This window comes from Carettochelys insculpta, chromosome 2 (assembly GCF_033958435.1).
Source record: "Carettochelys insculpta isolate YL-2023 chromosome 2, ASM3395843v1, whole genome shotgun sequence".
Lineage (NCBI taxonomy): Eukaryota > Metazoa > Chordata > Testudines > Carettochelyidae > Carettochelys > Carettochelys insculpta.
The window spans coordinates 120,976,705-121,002,027 of record NC_134138.1 but is presented as its reverse complement, the minus strand read 5'-3'; positions in this window follow the sequence as shown (position 1 = coordinate 121,002,027).

The window sequence follows — 25,323 nt, the reverse complement described above, 5'->3', positions numbered from 1 at the left end:
AACTTGGTGGTCCTAGCTCTTACATTCTGACAAGTTCTTGAACAAACAGAATCATAGGCCCACAGACAGATGGACTCTAAAATTCATATATAGATAATAACTTAAAATAGGCCATTTTACATTGATATTATTATGGTCCCGGTAACAAAATGACATATCTTGCTACATTCCTATATACTCGAAAACATTACCCACAATGCACTTCAAATAGATGCTATATACTCATGAGTCATTTTTCACAATAAGACTGTTCAGCTTTGTGATGCATTTGTAAACTGTCCCAACTCTAGGCAGCAATCAGGCGACTGCCAGTCTTGGCTTGAAGCTATGTTCTAGTTGTTAAACATGTGTTTCCAATATGCTTGCGATTGACACAATTATCCTTAGTTAAATCTGGGCTTATTTATGTAATAATGGATAGTAAGCACTACATGAAGTTATTTATTGGAAACATATGGCAGTTTTAAGGATGGACAACAAAGCTATAAGGAGGCCATTAAAACAAGTTGTTCTAGCATTTAGGAGGTACATCAAGTAACTTTGCCAATAAATTCATACTGATAAAGCTGTGCTGCCAAACCCTCGGCATGCCGTTTATCCTTGCAAGAATGCATTTTCTAGTATAGGCCATGTCCATTTCCTGAACAAAATGTTATACTGAGTTTAAACGAGGGCTTTTGCTGATTTAGAAATTGTATTTTTTTGCTGGCAACAGTTTTAGTATAGACCTGGCCTTAAGGAGTTCAGTGGGATGGGGAAATGGGGCATAAATTAGATAAAGCCACTTCTTCAGTAAGCGCATTTCAACATTCCATGTTTGTGCTTTACAGGTCTGACGTTTTTCCAGAGCTTAGCACTGTCTGTCGTTATTTAAGCCTGTGCAAAGTGAGCATCATTCTTCACTTGTTTCTAGCAAAAGAAAACAAAAAAAAATAACACACACACTGACTCCAAGAAAGTTCATTAAAAAGCCTCCAGATGAAGTGCTGATTATGTCAATGTAAAGCTGAAGTAAATTTAATATCACAAGAGGGGTTGCGCTGGCTTTACACTGAAGAGATTGGCATTCTGACAGCAGTGTTTGGATCTTTTTTAGGTTATTTACCCTTTAGCTTTTCAAACATTTTCTTTCAAAATAATTAATGACCTCCAAAGGATCATCACCTTTTTAGAAATTAAATCTAACTGTTCAGCCATCCCGTGGCCACGTGCACATTAATGATCTTTAGGTAGCATCTAGGATTTCTTTTGAAGATAATAGATTATTCTTACTATTCCTCTGCAGCTCAATATTCTGGTACATCATGTAGCTATAAATCACTGTACCCTATTGACTGATCATTCCCCTGCCAGTGGTGGACTAGGAGCAGACCTCTGCAGGATGTCTTGTGGTCCTGCCATACCCCATCCCAGAAAAGGACAGTACAGCGTCCTCCAATACAGCCAGTCAGGGCCCAGCAGCCTACCATAAGAAGAGCTAAACAACCAGAGAGTTCAGTTCCTTGCTAGAGCTGGAGGGGAGCAGATGGTGCTCTGGGCTGTCTGCTAGGACCCACCAGGCCCAGGCCCTGAGATAAGGTTGAAGAACATTCTGGAGCTATGGGGAAGTGGCCCAGGAAAATACAGCAGCAACACAGTTATTTACAGGGACATTCTGGACAGCTGTTATCTGAAAGGTCCCTGAGCTGGGATCCAGAGTTGAGGGTGGAGCAGACCCCTCCTCAACTCCTAGTGGTGAAGTGGTCTGGATAGAGAGGCTTTTCTGGGGTAGGAGTGGGGATAAGAACTGAACTATAGTGATCCAGCTGAAGAACTGGGGCCATACAGACCCTGAGAGGGAGAAGATTTTGCCTCCAGGGAAGGAGCCCTGAGGCATTGCTCTATTCCAAAGCTGGGGGACAAACAGAGAGAGACGTTATAGAGGGCACTGAGAGAGATCCCAGTTGGACTTGTATCTTGGAAGGGATTTGGTTTGTTTTAATTCACATACAGGCAGTGTGAGACTTGGCTAGAAGGGTGAGTCACCGCAAACAGATTGCACACATGTACACTTGGCCAACGGTACTCATGAAAGGTGAGCGTACCTTGTAATCTACTGGATATATGACCTACCAATTATGTCAACAGAAAACCTGATTATCCTGACAATGTATATGTAGTTTTTAAAAAATCCTCTGTAAAAGTCTTCAAAGCATCCGTTTCTGAATACTTGTATTCTATTATCAACCCTACAGCTTTGCTAACTATTAAAAATCTACTCTGAAATTATTTTGGATTTTCACTGTATTTTCTCTCCAACATGTCTAGAAATTAGTCCACTTGCTGCAAAAAGGATAATACAGAAAGGGCAGCCATAAGTCTGTTTTATGTTGATAGGGCCATTTGTTATCACTGATACATTTTCATATGATTCTCTTAAAGTAACAGACAGTGAAAATGTTTATCTAGGCTAAGAAGATTTTGTTTAAGGAAATAACTCTATTTGACTTTGAGCAAATGCATTTTCTCTGCATGAAGGGATTACAAAGCATCCTAGCCACTGAATTTTGAAAGCTCTTTGACATAAAATAGTCTTTGAATATTACAAAACTCCTGAGCAGATTCAAAATCAATTAAATAAAATTGGATTATACCCAAAAAGATGCACAGTATGTTAATTTATAAGCAAATCTTCTGGATGATAGTGCAAAATAGAAAAAATTTAACATTTTTACTGTAAAAAATAGATGTTGCCTGAAATAACAAGCAGAATTAATCACAGTTGCCAGTGAATTATTACATCCTTTGAGTATGCACTTTCATAAAGGTTGATCTGCTGGCAAACAGGTGTAGCCTAGAGGAGATATACTTGAATTCACAGGTTTCCTTCATCAGAAGTATTGGAACCTAAAGGTACACTTTAAGGTATCTGTACATTCCTTTTCTATGATGCAATATTCAGAATACTAATCAGCTTCAAAGACCCTTTTAGGATTTCCTTGATAGCATTATTACTGAAATATAATCAGATTATAAAAATAAGGCTTCTGAGAGCTTCAACACAATCCTGGGATTGTCATAGTCAACTCCCAAATTGGTGTGCGCTGATGGATGGATTTCCATTTAATAGATCCCTTCCCCAGATATTATGTTCCCATTAATTCATGTATAACAATCACCTTTGGGTCTAGTACCTTAGAATCCTTTGTGTTACCTGCTTTGGCACTGTCTTTTAGGGCAGTGCATAACGCATATATAAATGATGGGGAGATTTCTTTGATTACAGTATCAACAATATATTCTGAAGACAACCGAATAAAAATCATGACACCATGCTGGAAAAACAGGTGATACAAATAACCAGAGGAGGAGGTCAAAATACTTAGGATATCAATTGGGGGAAAAGTGAGTGATTTTTTTTTTAATTGGATCAGCTTGTTTTTGTGAGAGGCAAGCTTTTGAGCCACACAGGGCTCTTTGGGTCTAGGAATGATCATGCCAGCTGGCACCAGACCCTGCTGGAACAACAGATAGAAAATCTGCTGATATATCTTCACTGCCACAGTGATCACAATCATGGCCCAATGACAGAAGGTAAAACTTCCCTTTGGGAAGAGCAGTCCCCTCTTCCAGACAAGGTGACACCCCATTCACAGCTCTCAGCTCCCTTCCCCCACCCCCATGGCCCTGGTTGGAGCATGGGGGAGGGGGCTGAGAGCTCAATTAGGGACACCTCAGAGTTGCAAAACCTCCTCTTTCTGTCCCTTCCTCTGTGCTCCCTCCCCTGAGTGCCTGTCCTCACTCACTCCTTTTTGTACCTACCCCCTCCATCTCCCAAGCTGCTGCTCTGAGACGAGAAAAGCTCCTCCAGCCTTAGTTTGACAGTGGGAGATTTTTCTGAGGGCCTTAAAGTGGCCAGGGCCCCTGGGCACAGACAGGCCTTGTGGCCCCCACGCAATAATCAGTCATTACCACTTCCGGCCCCCAATGGCACCAGGTTTGTGGAAGCTTAGCCTCACCCAGCTTCCTTTACATGCCACCCACAATTGCATTCAAATGAACGCTATCAAGAAAATGATCAAAGACAGAAACCAAAAACATGCTATATCCTGTGTGAACAATAATCACCCCATCTGTCCTCATCCTCAAAAGGAAACGTGCACATCACTTTCAAAACACGAGCCTGGAGCTTAAATTCATTCCTCTGCTAGACACTGAAAATCTTGGACTGAAAACAGACGTACTGGGTTTATGACTTAATATAACAATCTGTAACCCGCTAACTTGCTCTTTTTGTTCTCTGACTGCGGAGGTATTAATGGGCTACCCTGCCTTCAATTAGGGATGTAAAGTCCTGTTTAATTGGTTAACTGATTAAATGGGAGGGGGTGCTTCTGGGAGACCACTCCAGTCCACTCAGACAGGAGTGACCCACTACCACAGACAGCATCTGCTCTAGCTGGGCTGGAGTGCCCCTGCTCATGGCATGCTGGGGCCAGGGCTGCTCCAACCAGACTGCAGCATCCCTGCCTACAGCACTCCTGCGAGAGGGTGTGGAGGGATGGAGCTCAAGCATGGTCAGAGAAGCCCTTCTGTAAGGCAACCTTGGGAGTACTGGAGGGTACCATCTGAGCCGGAGCAGCCCCAGTCCCAGTGTGCTGCAGATGGGGGCGCTCCAGGCTCGACAGGGGTCTGCTTTAACCCGGCTGGGCTGGACTGACCTCCCCACCTGTCCTCCCCCACTGCAGCCACTGTGGACAGGACTACTGTGGAAGAGCTGGATTGCCCCTGCACACAGCAGCCCTATAAGGATAGAGCAGTGGGTGGGGGGACTGTTCCAGCCCATACCAGTTAACTGTAACCAGTAAGCCTCATCCATTTAGAATGAGGTTTATCGGTAAACTGGTTAAACTTCAATACCCCTATCTTCATTGGTTCCTTATGAAGATGTGCCAACCTATTCTGGGTCCCGTGGGTGCACGTGGGGTTTGATACAGCGGGGGGGGGGTGGATGGCCTGGGACCGACCACCCCACCGCTATAGCAGCCTTATATAGTGCAGCAGCAATATGTGATTCAGTGTATCTACTTTAAAACCTGGGTTTCCACAGTATTATGAGTACCAGGAACAATAACACTCCGATTGTGAACACCACAATGCCCTGTGGCTGTTCTAAGTCCCAATAATTCTCTATACAGCCCCAGCTAGTCCAGATAGTGGTATTTACCGATAGTGACTGATTCATTTATTCGTAACTACAACTACTCAACACTTGTCTTATATATATATTTATTTATTTGGCATAGGCTAAACACTAGGTTACATATAGCTGTATATAATTACATGTGACTTACCAACAACATCCAATGCTCCCACATCTTACCAACAACTACGTTACAGCGGCCCTTCAAGTCAGAGACATGGCTTGGTTGGGACCTTTCGTGGTGGTGACGTCCGGGTGATCAGGCCGGGGTCTGCTGTCTGGACTGGAAGTTGCTAGCCTCCGCCTGGTGTCCAGGAGCCCACACCCTTGTCCCTGCTAAATCACCTTTTATACTGTTTCTTAATTGGGGGTTCAATACCTAGCCAATTAAAGTATTTGTTACCTAATTTGGGCTGTCTATCCTCCCAGCCTGTCAGAACATGTTACAAGATTTCCTCTGTCCTTGGTCATTTTCCGAACCTCCCCCCAGGACCCTCTGATATTGCACAACCAAGATGTTCTCTTTGGGGGGCTTCCAGCTACTTGCCCCAGCTGTTGTCTTTGGGGACTTACTATCTACTTGTCAGGATGTTCTCTTTGGGGACTCTCCAACTACTTGTCAACTTTCTGATTTCTTTCTCCTGGCCTGGCTTCACACCTTCCCACCGTTGTATGATAGCATTCCAAGATGGAGTGTATGGTCATTCTGCCTTGCGAGTGAGGCCCGGCCACCAGGTGTTCGTGCTCCCACACCTTACAAAGGCTTACTGTATGTGCTAACTATTTATGCTAAACAGTTGTTTCACCTTGCACTTTGCTGTGAAGCTGGGAGTTCCTTTTTCAGACCTAAAGAAGAGCTCTGTGTTGCTCAATAGCTCTTTCGCCAATTGAAGTTGGCCCAGTAAAATATATTACCTCACCCACCTTGTCATTTTAACATCCTGGGGCAAACATGGCTACAACTACACTGCATTAGGATATCAATGCTCACAAGTGTCCCTCTTTGAAATATCCATTAATACTTAAAAATGTACTGTGGTACATTTACACATGCTTGTCACAGATTGGTTTTATACCACCCAAAATAGTGTTTCTTTGATGTTTAAGTATCAGAGAGGTGGCCATGTTAGTCTGTAGCTTTGAGAACAACAAGAAGCCTTGTGGCACCTTATAGACTAACATATTTTGGAGCATAAGCTTTCGTGGGCAAAGACCCACTTCACCAGATGTGTGAGTGGGGGAGGTGGTTTCAGAGGGGTATTTAAAGAGTGGGGTCCCAGTAAAAGGGAGGGCCAGAGCTGACAAGGTCTATTCAGCAAGGTGGAAATGGCCCAGTATCAACAGTACTTATCAAAAGAGGAAAAAACAAGTCAGATCAGACAGGGGGATGTGAGCCTTTGTCAGAGTCTAATGGGAAGATATTAACATCCAGGGCAGAAAAGATGCCTTTGTAAGCTGTGAGCCACTCCCAGTCTCTGTTTAATCATTGGTTAATGGAATCAAATTTTCAAATAAATTGCAGCTCAGAGATTTCTTTCTCCATTTGATTTTTGAAATTTTGTTGTTTCAGGACTGTCACCCTTAAATCTGCCACTGAGTGTGCAGGGATACTGAAGTGTTCACCCACAGGCTTCTGTACATTACTGCTCCTGATGTCTGCCCATGCTCTCGGGCCTGGTTCAAGCTGGCAGGAGCAATCTCAGCAGCAGGGACCCTGACAGCATCATTAGTTAGGCTGCTTTCTGAAGTTTGTACCTGAACATTCTCTCCCCTGTGCTGACTGGCTATTTGCTGCAGCCTCTTGTTCCCTGGTCTGTTTCTTAAGGTGTCTCCACTTCAGCCATAATCTACCAACCCTCTCTCTTCCTTAAACCTCTGCCCCCATTTCCCCTAACCCTTCATTTGTCTTCCTGTTTAGCTAATCTCCTCTAACAAAGAAATGTATATAAACAAAACCTGACCTTCTGGGGGAGAAGGAGAGAATAGAATCATAGTACTAACACTCCCTGTAACCATCATTTTGCTCGTATGTCATGTTCCTTCTCTGTACCAAGTGTCTATCTTGTCTTTAGACTGTTCAGGGCAGGGACTCTAGTACAATGGGTACTACAGGAATTTGTCCATTGGCATCTTCCCACTGAGCCCACCAGAACCATACTTCTGCTCACAACACACTAGAAGACAAGAGGGCTCTTTTAGTTTATGCCTTTCAGTCTGAAATCCTCAGTGGGGGAGAAGATCTGGGAATTTGCTCTCCTTAAATGGCTTATGCCTTCTTGGTACCTGCCAACAAGAAGTTACCTGAGCAAGCAGGCTCCTTAAAATGGTTTCAGTTACTGTTAAAGTAAAAAAAAAAGTGCATTAGATTCCCAGAAATCAATTCTTCACAATTTCTTTTGGCCAGACAGTTTCAGATGCATTCTCTCCTGTGTTCTAGGTACATCAACACTGCAGCTGGAGAATGTGATTTCAGTGTAGGTAGGAATATTGACACCAACTCTACCTAAACATAGCAGTGAAAAAGTGGTGTCATGCCTTCAGCACAGGCTGTACAAACTCACTTGGAATTCTGGGTGCACGCTCATGTTTCTAAGCCTACACCATCGTGTCTTTTCTGCTATTTTCAGTGAGCTAGCTAGGTGAACACTAGTGCCTATACACCTACACAAGCTGCAAATCACACTTCTAATTGCAGTGTAGACATATCCTCTGTCCTGTATTACTCATCTTCCCGCACATCAGTCCTTCAACATGTAGTAAATGAGAAGCCTAATGATGATCAAAGGGTTTCATGCAATTTATTGTACCTGACATCTTTCACTAAACATGTTAATGCGCTTATTCCGGTTCATTATCCTATCAGACAGCCTTTCTACCCCCTCACAAAATGCTGTTTCCTAATCCTTTCAAGTGGGTACACAATGCCTAATTGTCTGTTAACCCTCCACTGATAGACAAAAGATGCATTTAAATGTTTTCAATCCTTGAAATGAGAGGATGCTAATTAACCTCCTTTCATATGTTTAATTCTTTGACTGAACAGACAGACCCTGGCTTGCTAGTTTAGATCCGTTCAATGTCTCTTTGAATTTGGAAATGAAGATGATGGGTATCCATGATGCAGTTTTCATATTAATTTTATTCCCTATTAAATAATTGACAAATACCAGGCATTCTGTCATAATGACAGTTGTGAGGTAATACTTCGATTGTGGCAAATTTGCTCAGTTTAGCAATATGCATTAGTTTTTCCTGCCAATGCTGTAAACTCATCCTGGGAACTAAAATTCAGACTAAGTTCCCGAGGTCAGTAAAAAAAAAAAAAAAAAAAAAGATAATAAAGTACCACCTAGGTATTGTAACAAGATCACTTATGCTCCTGGCCCCAGACCCCTGTTCTGTTGACAAACAAAGCAGAGACCACTCCAGTTCCAGGCACCCATGCTGTTATGTGTGGAAGTCCTACCACCTCCTATATACAGTTGATCACAGCAGCAGCAGGTACTTGTCAATATTTGTCAATTCTTTAATATGGAATAAAATTAATATGAAAACTGCATCGTGGATACCCATCATCTTCATTTCCAAATTTAAAGAGACATTGAATGGAACTTCTGCTGCTGCTGCTGCTGCTGCTGCTTCCTCTCTCCAGCATGCATTCCCTTCCCTGACACAGCTTCTTATATAACTTCTGGGTTTGCTCATTTGGCAGTCATTACCTTCTTAGGGTGAAGCTGCTGCCACAGAGCTCTTACTCAGGCTCTCTGGCCAGTAATCTGTCACAGTATACATGATCAAAAGTAGTCCTGTGTGCCAAAATTGAGAAGAGGATGAAAGGAAATAGAGGCTACTCTATTCAAACAGTAGTCATGCAAATAGACCTATTCAAACCAGTGAGAATAAACACCTCAACTAAGATTTGCAGGATCAGGGCCAATAAATAGCAGTCATAGAAACGTCAGAGAAGTTGATCCAGTTAACAAGGGGAATTTACAAAAGGATTTTCATTCTAGAGGCAAACATTAATACCAAAGGAATGCAAAAGCAGTGTCAATAAAAAGCTATTAGGCATTCTCAACTAAAAATTTAATCTCCCATAAACACTTCTTTCAAAATAAAGGCATTTAAAAATAGCAGTGTAGCAGCTCTAAAACAACTCTGGCCATCATCAGAGAGCTTCATCCCTTTGGGAATTAAAGGTACTTGACTATGGTCCTGGAATTGTAATCAGCCAATCTTTTTATACCTTCCTGCTTAATGATTACAGATCTAATTAGGAGAGATGAGTTGGATTAAAAACGTAAATAAACATTACACATTACATGGTTTCCACAGGGAGAAAAGATTGGCTTAGTTTTGGATGCTAGCTAGAATGTGACTTTAACAATTCACTAGCTGCCCTCTTGTTCTTAATATAATTAAACTGAATGATTTAATGACGTGTCAGCAACAGAGACCACTTCTGAAAACATGTAATATGAAGAACTACAGATAAGTGGAAATAATGGACCAGATTGCAGCCAGGGTACATTTCCATAACTCCACTGACTTCAATGTAGCTATGATGGTAAACAACGTGCTCAGATTCTGGCCCAACATGTTAAATCAGCCCATTAGATATTTTTGTGCATTCAAGCAGCTTGTCTTCAAAATGCTTCTCCTTCTGAATATAGAAACTGAAAGCAGGCCGCACCTTTCAGCATTATTTGTCCACCAGCTAATCTACTTTAAACTATTCCTAATTATGTAGAAAATTAAAGTTAGTGTGGTTCACATCTCTAAGTCAGGTGCAGTGCGTAGAAGTTCAACTAAGGAAAAGGAGCTGAAACCTCTACTGAATATGCATTAGGATGATGGCATCAGAATAAACACAATGCATAAGCTGTGTGCTGGCCTCTGTGCCTTAGAAGATATCAGAATGAAGGCCACAGTTACGAGGAGGATGATTAATGTTTAAGATTTTTCTGCAAGGGATGATGTAAGTATAAGGATGCTCACGTTATGTTATCTCTACCTTCCCTGCTGGGTTAGAGTGTTTATAATTTTGCTAACTGTATTAATAAAACCAAAAAACAAATACAGAGGGCTCTTCCAAAGTGTGAGCACTGCAACCCTGCTCATCAGGTTCTCTGCTGAACACTAACTCTAACAGTGGGTCTGATTTTGAGATTAGACTCTACCAGACCTCAGAATGCTAATTGGGAATTCTTAAGTAATCAATTTAACAGTAACAGCAACAATAGTAAGTATATTTTGTGATAAGCTCAATTAGTGTTTCCAATATACATTAGGGCCGTCTCTACACGTGCCCCAAACTTCGAAATGGCCACGCAAATGGCCATTTCGAAGTTTACTAATGAAGCGCTGAAATGCATATTCAGCGCTTCATTAGCATGCGGGTGGCAGCAACGCTTCGAAATTGACGCTCCTTGCCGCCGCGCGGCGCGTCCAGACGGGGCTCCTTTTCGAAAGGACACCGCCTACTTCGAAGTCCCTTGCTGCCACCCGCATGCTAATGAAGCGCTGAATATGCATTTCAGCGCTTCATTAGTAAACTTCGAAATGGCCATTTGCGTGGCCATTTTGAAGTTTGGGGCATGTGTAGTCGTAGCCTAGGTGAGTAGAATATTTCCTTCTCTTCAGAAAAGATGACAAATATCAGAAAGAATGGATAATGTAATTATATCAATTTTTAGTCAGAGAAATTAAACTGCATATCTCTCAGACAGAAAGAGGAATTCAAACTAGAATTGCTAGATTTCACAGCCCGTCTAATAAAAATATTTATGTAAATTCCATATTTTGTAAAGCATTGACAGCAGAATAGGTGGTAATCATTTGAACCAGTATGAATGTTCGAGGTGGGAACCTTTGTTAAAATAGCATCTCTAATTAGGCAGTCATATTGGGTTTAACTAAGACTCTTCATTGTCATGTAGTTAATCTGCATTAACTAATATTTAGTAAACCTTTCAGAATCTCAAGACGGATACTGAGTACTTCAATTCAAATTACTACCAGAGATAGTAGATTTTCAGGAAATAAGAGAACCATGCAGCCTCCCCATACAACCAATGCCATAATAAGAATGCCTAAAAAACTAAGGATTTCATTTTCACTCCAGCCATCCACAAGAAAAATAATGACACAGTTAAAATCTATCTCAGACAGACCCCTTCATGACTGAAAAATTCCACACTAGCCTGATGATCTGACAGCAGTCTATAAGGCTGGCTGGGCTCATCTCTCCTCACTACCTTGCTGAGGTAGAAATGCACTTTTGTGCAAAGATGAAGTTGTCCAATAAAACAGAATTAGAAACATGGTCCTATCCATGCAGTTCTTGACAAGGTGTTTGAAAGATGACCAGTGGCTTCACTACAGACAGATGGATTCAGTGATTGGCACACACATATTATTGCTCATAATAATATTGCTATATATACAATGAGAGTTAGGATGAAAAATAAAGAAGATGGAGGCAGATGCATTTGTATAACGAGCACACTGTGATTTGCCAGTGAGTGAGTGACACCTAGGAATATGGACAATGCTTTCTCAAGAAAGCAAACTCCTCATTTATTAGGAATATAGGTAAATGTGGTCTAGTATAATTTGTTTCATTTTTTCACATTAAAAAGTAGGTATGACATCCCTGGAGCTGCTAAAAGACTGTGTACTGTATTAGAAAACTGCCTATTAATTGTGAGTAAGATCTGAGGGATATTTCTAAGTGATTTTTTTGTTTGTTTTTCTTCTAAAGGTAAGCTACCATCTGTTCCCTTCCTCTGTCATGAATCAGCTGCTGTTTTTTTTCTGATACTAAGTTCTGAAATACATTTGAAACTGTTCTTAATGATAAAATCTCTTTTATTTTTTTCAGATTTTATAAAGCTTTTGTTGAAGCCACCCTTACTTACCATGCCCTTCTAGGCAAAGTTTTTGTCTGAATACCACAGACTCATTCTTCCCCCATGTGGAAAATGGAAACCATAAAGGAAAATCTTCGGAACAGAGCTGATGACACTAGAGTTCACTGCAGTATTTCCTCAAAAAAACTGGGCCATTCCTATTTCAGACTTTCACTGTTCTACTTTGGATACTTAGGCCAAAATATTCAGTCTTGGGTGCCTAAAGTTAGGCACTTAAATCCATAGGTAGGCATATAAATAAAATGACCAGTTTTTCAGAGATGATGGACTCTCACAGATTTCATTTGCTTAAAATCAGACCATGTACTTAGGTGTCTTAAATACAGGCATCCAAATTTGAACAGGATAAAATAACCCTCTTTGTATCTCATTTTATAAAATCTGTATAAAGCTTTCTTTACAAATCTGTATAAAAGAAGCTTACTTACAAAGCACTCTGAGGGCATGGAATGAGACATGATATATATAAATAAAATTTACTTCAAGAAATGGAGATGAGACCCCTTGACTTCCCCTTTTAAATCACTTGTTTCTCTTGAAGTTGACTCTGTAACTTGGAATACTGAGTGCTTTTCAAGAGGACAAGTTTACTTTCACAATAGCCAGTAATGTAATACCATATTGTTGCAAGAAAGATAAAATAAATTAAACTGACAAACACTGTGATAAAGTCCTGCTACTATACAAGAGCTGATGACTATTTTTGATCATTGTGCTGTTTTATTTATTGACCATAATTCAGTTTGAATGAAATGAAATAAATTCTCCAAGCTTCTTACAGCATAAATGGATTAGATATACTGCATAATAGTAAGCAGCAGACCTGTACAAATTAAGGACACACAATTCCATTTTAAAAAGCTAAACAGAGTGAAACTGAAAACTCCACAGTCAAAGATAATAACCAAACACCGGGCAATCCACAACAGTGGCTCAGTACAATTTCTCTTAAAACAGCAAAGAAGGGAAGGGTTTTTCAGGGCACAAAAGGCAATTAAAATTCACTCATGAGAAGGTATTTGTCAGAAAAAAGACAGTGGCAGATGACTCAGATCTTTTTATAAACAAGACCAGGCATTACCATAAGATGAAGTCAGCCAATTACAATGTGGTTTTGTGATGCAATACTGCAAGATTAGCACTTGATATATGGCAAGTTTAGCTGCTTCCAGATACATTTCCCCCCACACCCGAGTATACTTTTTTTCACCTCATGCTGTTGTGCCCTCTAGTGGTCTTTACAAAGTGTTTCTCAGTTAAGGCTTGTCTTCACTACATGAGGGATTGACATTGCAGCGATTGATCCATTGGTGGTTGATATAGCGCATCTGCTTAGACATGATACATCAACCTCTGGGTGCTGTCCCGTAGACTCCAGTAACTCCAGCAGGATGAGAAAAGTAGGCAGAGTTGATGGGAGACCAACTCTGTGACCGTACCGCAAAGAAGATACTGCGGTAAGTATATTATTCGACTTCAGCTATACTATCAGATCAACAGGGCAGGGGGAGCAGAGTATAGAATAGGCCTTAAGTACATTAAGCAATTTAATTTAGGCACCTTAGCAGAAAGAAACATCATAATTCAATCACTAGGACAATATCAGTGAGACATGCAAATGATCAACATCACCGAAAATTTATCCCTTAAAGTCTAGATTAGGTTTTTAAAAATAAGTATATATATGAATTTCACTTGTCTATAGATATTTTTACCAGAAGAATTTTTCCCAGGAAAAGAGAATACGAAACTAGGATGAAATATTGGAGATAATAAAAAACCCAACAGAAATATAATTAATATTATCTATAATTTTCAAATTAAAACAATCATTGGAGAAATTTCCAAAAAAGCATTATTTAAGAAAAAACACACTACTTTTAATCACATATCCGAGAGACTGTTTAACATCAGGATCTCATAAGAGTGCCAATACTTAGCATTTGTTTATTCTGTACCAAGTGTAGTGCTATGAACTGAAATCTCAGATGCAATATAAACTTTCAGATTTACTTACCCACCAATAAAGCTACTGTCCACAGAAATTATACCACCTAAACACGATGAAGAAATTGTAATTCTGAAGTTAAATTAAAATGTATAGCACGCTTTACTGTAAAAGTAGAATCTTTCTGGGGAGTACATAATTGGTAATCCTAAACACTGAAAAAAGCAGAGTCAGGCCCCCCAAAAAATCACGAGGCTGATTCAAATGAAATGTAGGGTTCTTTTGTTTTCTAATTTTTTATTATTAGAATTCAAACTTTCAAGTGTTTCTCTGCAATCATGGGGGCTAGATATCTATATTTCTAAAATATTAAAGCCAAGAAGGTGACGCATTTTCCTGGCTTCAAGAGATAAGGGTTTAAGAAAAACACCAATAAATTGTGACACAGAATTAAATTGCAAGAGCTGTCCGCACTAAGAGAGGTCTGGGCTACTATTAAAAGAGTAACTGGGTTACCGCAGATTCAGGTTTGTAACTCTGAAAGTAGTCTTTTTATTTGAAAGCCAAAAGTGCATGAAAAGCCATTAAAAATTGTCAAAGTTCTCTTTCTATCAGTACAACACACTATTGCAAGAGCTGCTGATCAGAACAGAGGCAAGTCTATGAATTTCAAATTGGATGCTTGTGAGATGTTTGGCCTACTCTTGCAAAAGCATCTCCTTTAACTTGGGGAACCTTGAACAACTTTACATACATCTTTGTCTATCATAGGTGCTTATTTGCCCACCTCAACCACAACTAGAATCTGAGGAGTTGTGACACTAACAGTAACCTCAGTGCCAGACACAAAGAGCTCCCAACAGTAAGACTCAGCTGGTCTGACCAGTTCAACACACTTCAGAGACACTGTGATATTTATTTAAAATGTGTCTTGCAATAAATCACTTGCAAAGTAACCACAAGCTAGTCATTAATCGCTGTGAAATATATGTACTGTGTGCGAAATTATGGATAATTTCTGATCTTGCATTTTGGAGAGACTGTAAACGGACCAAGGAATCAAAAGAGGCTCTGTATCCAGGAAGAGAGATGCAGAATCTAGGTAGAGTGCTGTCTGGGAAATATTGGAGCTTCTCTACGAGAGCATGATGGTATGCCGAGAAACTCTTTAGAGGCAAAAAGTAACTTGTATCAGAAAAGGGAATTTAGCTATTATAGAAGTGTAAAGCCTGAGGTTGCATTTTTATTTTCTGTATAATTTATTTGTTTTTCTTTATTATTTTATCTGTGACTTGTTATTAAATGAACTTTTTGTTTAACTTTATCCCAAGTAGGTTGCTGTTCAGTTACCTATGGCTTAGTCTAATATTTTGAAAAATCTAAAGGACATAAGCACCCAAATCTCTTGGGCTCTTTTCAGAATCCCAGCCATAATTCTATACTACTTTATGCAGTCAAAACAATGTTAAGAAAGAGGAAATTCATGCAGAAGTAATACACAATAGTTACTAAGCGCATGCCACGAATCTGTTAATAACAATAGCTAGATCTTTTTTTACCATTTTTCTTCTGTAGATCTCAAGCACTTTACAAACGAGGTCAATATTTTCATCTCTGTTTTAAAGGTGGGGAAACTGAGACAGTGAGAGGCAAAGTTAATAACCCAAGGAAAATTCAAGTATCAAAAATTTCACAACAGTTTCAAAGGCTGATGTTAAAAACTTGCAAGTTAGTCTAAGGTGCAAGTGTGCATCTCACCAAGGTTGAGAGAGAGTCTGGCTGGAATGGAATGTAGTGATTGAGCACTGACTGCTTTCCCCCAACTAATTTCTGAAATCAGGCAGTACTGTGGGTACCCAGAGTCTCTGGCAATCAAGTTACATATATGCAGATTGAACCTCTCTAGTCTGGCATACTCTTGCCCTGCAATATCTGTAATCCGGTATGATTTTACTTAGCTGGATGGCCACTTATCACGGCTGTGGCCAAGCTTCCTGTGGTCCCATAAAGTGTGTTTACAGCCACCAGTCCTGGTTCTCAGTGTTCTGGGCTGTTGTTTAGTTGTAATTTACCCCTAAATGTCTTCTAAGAGCCCAGTAAGCAGTGAAAGTGTTGATAGTGCTGCTAGACAATACTGACCTCCCATGGTCCAGCAAATTCTCTTGTCTGGCACCAATCAGGTCCTGAGGGTGCTGGATTAAAGAGGTTCAATCTGTGTTTAGATTTCTAGCCTTATTTGCTTAAATTAAAATATTTTTGGTCTTTAAGTTTTAAGCTTAAGCCTTCGTTGTAACATGAGAGCTTGTGTTTAAACCAGAGCAAAGTAATGGCCTGCTTGCTTCAGGTTGCCAACAATTGCTGCAAGTAAGATGAGAGATTGCTATATCATCCATAAACACTACACTGAATATGGCACAATGGAAAAAAATTATCTGGCTGTATTCTAAGCAGACAAGCCTACATGAATTGTAAATTCCGTGAACTACTGGCAGCCCGTTTCACTTCACAGGATTTTATGATGATTTCAGACCCTATGTCACACCTTCTGTTTGCTACTGCTAAAAAAAAATACCGAGTAGTCAGCACAAATGTTTTTGGGTCTCCAGCCTTCCTTACTGAGCATAAACTTAGAAATAAAAAATATGCTAGATAACTCTTCCAGGCAACACGTGGGAGGGTCAAAAATGGACACATCCTCTCCTCAGGTGCTGGGGAGGAGGCACATTCAGCATGGAATACAGTGACAAAAGGAGAATGTGCGGCACCTGGCAGCTCCTCTGGCACAGCTGTACCACCCTCTGATCTTCCATGCAGGTGTGTCTCCTGGCATCTGTACAGCCCTGCTGAAAGGCAGGGCTGGGGGTGATACTGGAACAACCAGGGTGGGGAGCTCATGGCCCCACATTTTGCTCTTTTAGCTACTGCAGTTTCCAGAAGAGCCTTGTGGTTCAGAACTGAACTGCCGGACTCTCCTGTGAACCACACTGGGGAAAGGAGCAGAACATGAGGCCACTGGTCCCAGGAACATGGCTGTAGCCATACTGCCCCCAGCTCAGTCCTCCAAGGCTTGGTCTACACTAGGAAGGTAAGTCAATTTCAGAAACACAATTCTGGATATGGTGTTTGCATAGCTAGAATCGATGTATCTGAAATTGACTTACCTGTTTGTCTTCACTGAGGGAGGCTGACAGAACAGTCTTTCTCCTTGACCTCCCTTACTTAACATGATAGTGAAGAGTACAGGGATCGACTCCCCACCCCAGATAGAGACATATGCAAAATCAATCTATCAGACATGCAAAATCAAACTCTGGAAGATCAACCCCAACTGGGTTGATCTTCCTGGAAGTGTCGATGTACCCTGAGGTGGCTGTACAGATCCCAGGAGACGCAGCTGAGTGGAAGGGTTGGGAGCAGTACAGACATGCCAGAGCAGCTGCCATCATGTTCTGTTCTTTTGCCACTGCAGTTTTGGAGAGCCCTATGGTTCAGAAGTCTCCAGTGCAGCAGGAGGAGGACGGAGCATAATGGGAGATGGGGGTCCTGTGCTGGGGAAGAGGCACGTGGGATGCTTTTGTGCCTTTCTTTAGCTGGTGCCTCCCCGCTTTTGTCATTAGTCGCCATGACAGAAAAATTTAACAGTGGTAGCTTGGTATTCATAGTTGTTGACTAGATGGACCAAATATAAAAGCAAACACAGACACAAAGAATTCAGTCCTGAAACTGCTGCTCATGACAAGTGTGTCGTAATGGTGGCTGTTTATTTTTCTGACTGAAACAGACCAGCCAGAATTACAAGAGAAAAAGAAACACACAGCCAAAACCAATACAAATAAAAATGTTATCATAGCCAATGTATATGGTCATATGGTATTTAGGGCTTTGTGTTGCTACTTCAGAAAAATCTACCACACCTCCTTTCCAATAACACATTCTTTTGTATTTCTCTAAAGTAGGGGTGAGCAAACTTTTTACGCCTGGCCCCACTTTTCAATGCTGCAATTAGCAGGGCCTCCCCACCTGTCTAATGTAATCCAAACTGATGGACATTTTGGTTATGTTCATATGAAAAAAAAAACAACCAAACCCTTTCAGCACATGTAGGAAAATAAGTATGTAGAAGTAAAAAACTTTGTTAATTGGTATATAAATGTGAATACACATACATAAAAACAGGAACATATTCCAACATTTTTAATGAGATAGATGAGCCTGAGACCCAGCAGGAGAAATTTCACACCTCTCTCCCCAAAGGGGATCTGCCCCCCACCTTGTGCACCCCTGTTCTAAAGCACTGAAAGGAAAACTGTTTAAAGTTCAGTTTTGATGGCTGGGGAGGGGAGAAAGAAAAAAGAACAGAAAAATTATGTTTCTTGGAACCCTTTCATGAATACCAGTTATTTTAACATGGTGTTGTGTTTGACTCTATTAAAGTTGGGTTCTAATGTGAAAAGCCACTGTAAAATTGGTAGGATGGGGTTTCATTGTATATTGTGTTATAGTGAATCCATATAAAATCTTCTCATTAATATAAGCAAAAAGATGTGGCTTTTTTTTCTCCTCATCAACCCTGTAGCCTCAACTAGGAATCTTAAAGTCAAACTGTGATCTTACTGGTTCACTTAATAAAAACTCTGGAAAATCAAAGTTGCCTTACATTACATGTGCAACTTCACTGACTTCATAGTTTGCCTTTAGGTACGCCTGGTCTATATGTGATCTAAGTCAGTGTTTCTTAATGCGTGGTACTTGTACCCTTAGGGGTATGCGAAAGAAGTCCAGGGGGTATGTGTGCTGTGCAGCTCTTTGAGCAATGAAATGCTTGGAGCTGTGAGAGCGCTGTGCGCCGTTCTGTGCATGCATCCCTCCCTAGCACTTGCAAGGGGAAGTGCATGACAGCGGTGATGGTGGCAGCAATGGCTCCAGTGAGTCGCCGGCATTGGACTACTGCGGGGGTGGGGGTGGGTGGGGGAGGAAGTGCCTGGCTCTGGATGAGGGGGGCAATTTGGTTAAAGGGGGGTGGGGCGGGCTGGGGCTGCCTGGCAGAGCTGGCCCAAGGGGCGCGCAAGCCAGGCGGTCACCTGTGGCCTCCAATTTCCAGGGGCCACTAAAATGGACCAGCTCATGTGGGGCCAGAGCAAGCAGGTGCTTGCGGTGTGGGGATGGGGGCAGCAAGGCTGCAGATGAGCAGTCTGGCAGCTGGGGTGCACTGCAGGAGGCCAGGGGTGCAGCAGGGCCCGGTGGGAGGGCACAGCAGCCTGGAGGGTGCACCCACCGCCCCTCCCCCCCCACGCAGGAGGGTGCAGCAACCGGAAAGGCGTACCCACTGTCCCCCCACCAGGTGGCCCCCATTGGCCCAGGGCCACCAATTAGTTAGGACCAGCTCTGCTGCCTGGCTTTGGAAGAGGAGAGGGGAGGGGAATTAAGTTAAAGTTGGGAGCGGGGGTGCCTGTCTCTGGAGGATAGGGGATTGGGTTAAAGTGGGGGGGTGGAGAGAGCTGGGGCTGCTTGGCTCTGGAGAAAGAGAAGAGGATTGGGTTAAAGTGGAGAGCTGGCAGTGCCTGGCTCTGAAATTTTAATTTTAATAGGAAAAACTAAATTAAGAAATTGTATGTCTCCAGAAAATTATTTACATCCTTCAGCAGTTTGAAACCTAGGTTTGAACATTTGATTTCATCAACACGAGCTCAAATTTCGCATTAATTATAATTTTTCTTATAATTTCATTTATCACTGTTTGTTGATATTTGCATAAAAATATATAGACATAGATGAATAAAAATTGGACATTTTATGTTCATCTATTTTTTTAAATTTATCCTCTTTGCACAATCATAAGTACAAAGGCAAGTTTATTGCCTATAGACAATTTCTTCCAACCAACCAGTTACTATTAAGTTGTTTAAACAAATGTGTTGCAATGGTAGAAAAAAAGTTTGTATGTCTGAAAACTGGGGATACTAATAATTTTTTTAAAAGGGGTACTTTATAAGAAAAGGTTGAGAAACACTGGTCTAAGTTACAACTGTAAAATCATCAATAGGTTTACACATGTCACTGAGGGCATAATTTGAAGGCAATTAAGGTTCACTTTTACCTTGGCAATGTTAACTTAGTTAACAATAACAGTATGGATACAAGTATCGGAGTGGTAGCCGTGTTAGTCTGGATCTGTAACAGCAACAAAGGGTCCTGTGGCACCTTATAGACTAACAGAAAAGTTTTGAGCATGAGATTTCGTGAGCACAGACTCACTTCATCAGATGCTGGTCATGGAAATCTGCAGGGTCAGGTATAAATAAGCCAGAGCAAGGCTGGGGATAACAAAGTTAGCTCAGTCAGGAAGGGTGAGGCTTACTACCAGAAGTTGGTCTGGGGGTGTGAACACCAAGGGAGGGGAAGCTGCTTTTGTATTTAGCCAGCCATTCACAGTCTTTGTTTAAGCCTGAGCTGAGGGTGTCAAATTTGCAGATGAATTGTAGCTCAGCAATTTCTCTTTGGAGTCTGGTCCTGAAATTTTTTTGCTGTAGGATAGCTACTTTTAAGTCTGCTACTGTGTGGCCCGGGAGATTGAAGTGCTCTCCTATGGGTTTTTGTATATTGCCATTTTTGATATCTGATTTGTGTGTGTTTATTCTTTTACGTAGAGACTGTCCAGTTTGTCTGATGTATATAGCAGAGGGGCATTGCTGACACATGATGGCATAAATTATATTGGTAGACGTGCAGCTGAATGAACCCACGATGGTGTGGCTGCTCTGGTTAGGTCCTGTAATGGTGTTGCTGGTGTAGATATGTGGGCAGAGCTGGCAACGAGGTTTGTTGCATGGATGGGTCCCTGATTTAGAGTGACTGTGGTGCGGTGTATAGTTGCTGGTTAGGATTTGCTTCAGGTTGACAGGTTGTCTGTGGGCAAGGACTGGTCTGCCTCCCAAGGCCTGTGAAAGTGGGGGATCATTGTCCAGGATGGGTTGTAAATCCCTGATGATGCGCTGTAGAGGTTTTAGCTGAGGACTGTAGGTGATGGCTAGTGGTGTTCTGTTGGTTTCTCTCTGGGGCTTGTCCTGTAGTAAGAGGCTTCGTGGCACATGTCTGGCTCTGTTGATCTGTTTTTTCACTTCCTCAGGTGTGTATTGCAGTTTCAAGAATGCTTGGTAGAGATCCTGTAGGTGTTTGTCTCTGTTGGAGGGGTTGGAGCAAATGCGGTTATATCTTAGTGCTTGGCTGTAGACAATGGACCGTGTGGTGTGTCTGGGATGGAAGCTGGAGGCATGAAGGTAGGCGTAGGGGTCAGTGGGTTTACGGTACAGGGTGGTATTGATGTGGCCATCGTGTATTAGCACCGGGGTGTCCAGGAAGTGGATCTCCTGTGTAGACTGTTCCAGGCTGAGGTTGATGTTGGGGTGAAAGTTGTTGAAGTCCTGGTGGAATTCCTCCAGAGTCTCCTTCCCATGGGTCCAGATGATGAAGATGTCATCAGTGTAGCGTAAGTAGAGACAGGGTGTTAGTGGACAAGAGCTAAGGAAGCGCTGTTCCAGGTCAGCCATGAAAATATTGGCATATTGAGGGGCCATGCGGGTACCCATAGCTGTGCCACTGATTTGAAGGTATATATCGTCACCAAATCTGAAATAGTTGTGTGTGAGGATAAAGTTACAGATACAGGATACAGTATGGATACAGGAGATAGTAAAGAACACTTCACTCTTCCTGGATTGTATCAGTTATGCGGGGGAAATTAAAACATTCCATTTCACTGAGGTAAGAAAAATTTGGCTACACAGAGGGAGAAATTCTTGTTAATAAGAAGTTGCTGCCTTCACAGATACTTTTCAAACTAGAACTGCAGTTTAATTAAGATGTTGTAATTCTAAATTTTCAGTGGGAGTTTCTGATGCAGATGGCATGGATAACTTGAAAAATACAATGAATAAATCATACATTTTGCTGCTATCACTCAGCACATTAGAGTGGAATTTTATATCCAAACTTCTTTATTGCAGGTTCTATTCTATTACATAAAAAGCACATACTATACCAATGTCTCCTTTACTGACTTTTGCTGCACCTTTCATATGGGGGATACATTTATGCTTCAGTATCAAAAACAACAAACCTATTTGGTTAGGTGTGATCAACAAGTGTCTCTTGGTTTTCCTCTTTTTCTGCTCCACCTTTGTATTCTCCACCCTCTCCTCCTCCACTCTAAATAGGGCTTGTCTACAGGTTTTTTTAGGGGGTGGGTGTCAGAAAAAAAAATCGTTGGCATCCACACTGCTTGTTGTTCTGTACTAGCAGGACATTTAACTTGAAATAGTAACTCCACCAACATGAACCACTTTTGTCAACCCCCACCTCCTTTCAGTTTTGAAATTGACTCAATGTACTAAGCAGAGGTAATTACAACTAAATTGACCTCCGGGGAAGCATTCCATCATTGCTCTTATTTTGAAACTGGGTTGTCTAGTGTGAATGCTCAATTTCTAACTGCTCTTGCAGTTGGAACACTTTTTTGAGAAATAACTTATTTAGATGTTAAAACATTGAAATATTATTTCTGAAAAACCCTGCAGTGTAGACATAGCCTCAGAGAGCTTCTCTTTTAGTTCCAGTCCCCTGTACCTTCTTGCTATTCACTTTTTGTCCTCCAAGTATACCCATCCAGGAAATATTCCTTTCACTCTATCCATCCTTCACGCCAAAACCCCACACTTCACAACAAGGCTGCACTCTTTAAATGGCGACAAACCACCACCAGACTGGTCATTTCCTTTCTGCTTCCACCTCCACAAATAAAAATTTACTTGTGGAAACAAATATGTGTTGTATCATGTTGACTGCTGCATCCCTCTTGGAAGGCTGCTGGACCCTCAGCCTGTTTATTTCTGAAAGGACTGGAGGGATGTATTTTTTGTGCCCACTGTTCATTATTCTTCTGCCAAACAATGTGTAAAAAAGAAGGTTTAATTTGTGCACCTAACTAAGTCAAAACTGGGTTTTCATAAAGACTTTATTCTCTTCCAGATGCCCTACCTCCTTTCTGTGTCAGACACTGATTCTCATTAATATCACCTCTGTTCCTTGGCCAGTTGGCATTTTTACAGTTGTTTAAAAAATTAAACAATAAAGCAGTCCTGTAGCACATTAAAGACTAATAAAATAATCTATTAGGTGAAGAGCTTTCATGGGACACACTTCTCCATATCTGGAAAATTCTGATAAATGTAAACTAGCACAAAGAGTATTTAACAGAAAGATAGGATCAGCTACATAGGACAGAAGTGGGGCAGAGAGGAAAGAAAATTACTAGAAGTGTCTATTAAGTGGGCTGCCTGAAATCACTACCAATATCAGAGATGGGGAAACTGTCTTTGTAATGCATAAGGTAATTGATATCGTTGTTCAGATGGAGGTGTAAAATATCGAACTCCAATTCAGACGTCTCCCTTTGTAATTTGGTGCAATCTCCTGTTAAAATCTCTTTGAATAGTAACAGAGAGGGAGCTGTGCTAGTCTATATACTATCAAAACAGAAAAGCAGTCAAGTAGCACTTTAAAGACTAACAAAATAATTTATTAGGTGAGCTTTCGTGGGACAGATCCACTTCTTCAGACCATAGCCATACCAGAACCATATTTTCCAGATATGAAGAAGTGTGTCCCATGAAAGCTTTTCACCTAATAGATTATTTTATTAGTCTTTAAAGTGCTACAGGACTGCTTTATTGTTTAATTTTTTAAAGTACTGTAAAAATGCCAACTGGCCAAGGAATAGAGGTGATATTAATGAGAATCAGTGTCTGACACAGAAAGGAGGCGAAACTTCTCTGGTCTGGCTATGGTCTGAAGAAGTGGGTCTGTCCCACGAAAGCTCACCTAATAAATTATTTTGTTAGTCTTTAAAGTGCTACTTGACAACTTTTTTGTTTTGATAAAATCTCCTTGTTTTAGAATGCAGGCATTCTAAGACATCCCCTCCTTCTGTCCTAGGTAGCTGACTCATAAGTTTTCATTTCTTTTTTAATCTCACCGATAGCCCATTCAACTTCTTCCCACTTTCCTTCCGAGTGATGCAAAAGAAAGGAGTCACACTCCCTCACACTCTTGCATCCAGACGCTAGGGCTTCAGTCCAGCTCCATTTCCCACCAAGGCAGCATCAGACATGCCCCGAATGATGGAGAACACTGGGGTGGGGTGGATAACACTGTTGCTATGTAACAGAGAGAAAGCAGTGCTAGTCTATATACTATCAAAACAAAAAAGCAGTCAAGTAGCATTTTAAAGACTAAAAAAATAATTTATTAGATGAGCTTTTGTGGGACAGACCCACTTCCTCAGACCATAGCCATACCAGAACAGACTCAATATTTAAGGTATAGAGAACCAAAAATAGTAATCAAGTTTGACAAATCAGAAGAAAAATGATCAAGGTGAGCACATCAGAGAGTAGAGGGGCGGGGGGTGGGGGGAAGTCAAGAATTAGAGTAAGTCAAGTTTGCAAAAGAGCCCCTATAATGACCCAGAAAATTCAAATCCTGGTTCAAACCACGTTAGTGTGTCATATTTGAATATAAAAGAGAGCTCAGCAGCCTCTTTCCAAAGTAGTATGAAAATTCCTCTTCAGTAAGACACAAACTCTTGAGTCATTAACAAAATGGCCCACTCCATTCAAATGTCAGCTGACCGGTTTGTGGATCAGGAGAGTTCTTATATTTGTTTTGTGCACATTAACTCTTCGTCTAAGAGAGTTTGAAGTCTGTCCAATATACAAAGTATCTGGGCATTGTTGGCACATGATGGCATATATGATGTTAGCTGAGGAACGTGAGATTGTGCCGGTGATTCTGTGAATAACCTGGTTAGGTCCAGTGATGGTATCCCCAGAATAGATATGTGGACAAAGCTGGCAGCGGGCTTTGTTGCAAGGAAAAGTCCCAGGACTGGTGGTCTCGCGGTATAGACTGGCTGTTGGTGAGAATCCTCATAAGGTTGGGAGGTTGTCTGTGGGAGAGAACAGGCCTGTCACCTAGGGCCTTCTGGAGTGTAGCATCCAGATTAAGGATAGGTTGTAGGTCTTTAATAACACGTTGCAGGGGTTTGAGTTGGGGGCTGTAGGTAATGACCAGTGATGTTCTGTTCTTGGCTTTTTGGGCGTATCTTGGAATAGCTGGTGTCTGGGTATTCGTCTGGCCCTGTTGATTTGATTTTTTATTTCTCCTGGGGGGTAATTAAGGTTTATGAATATTTGGTAAAGATCTTG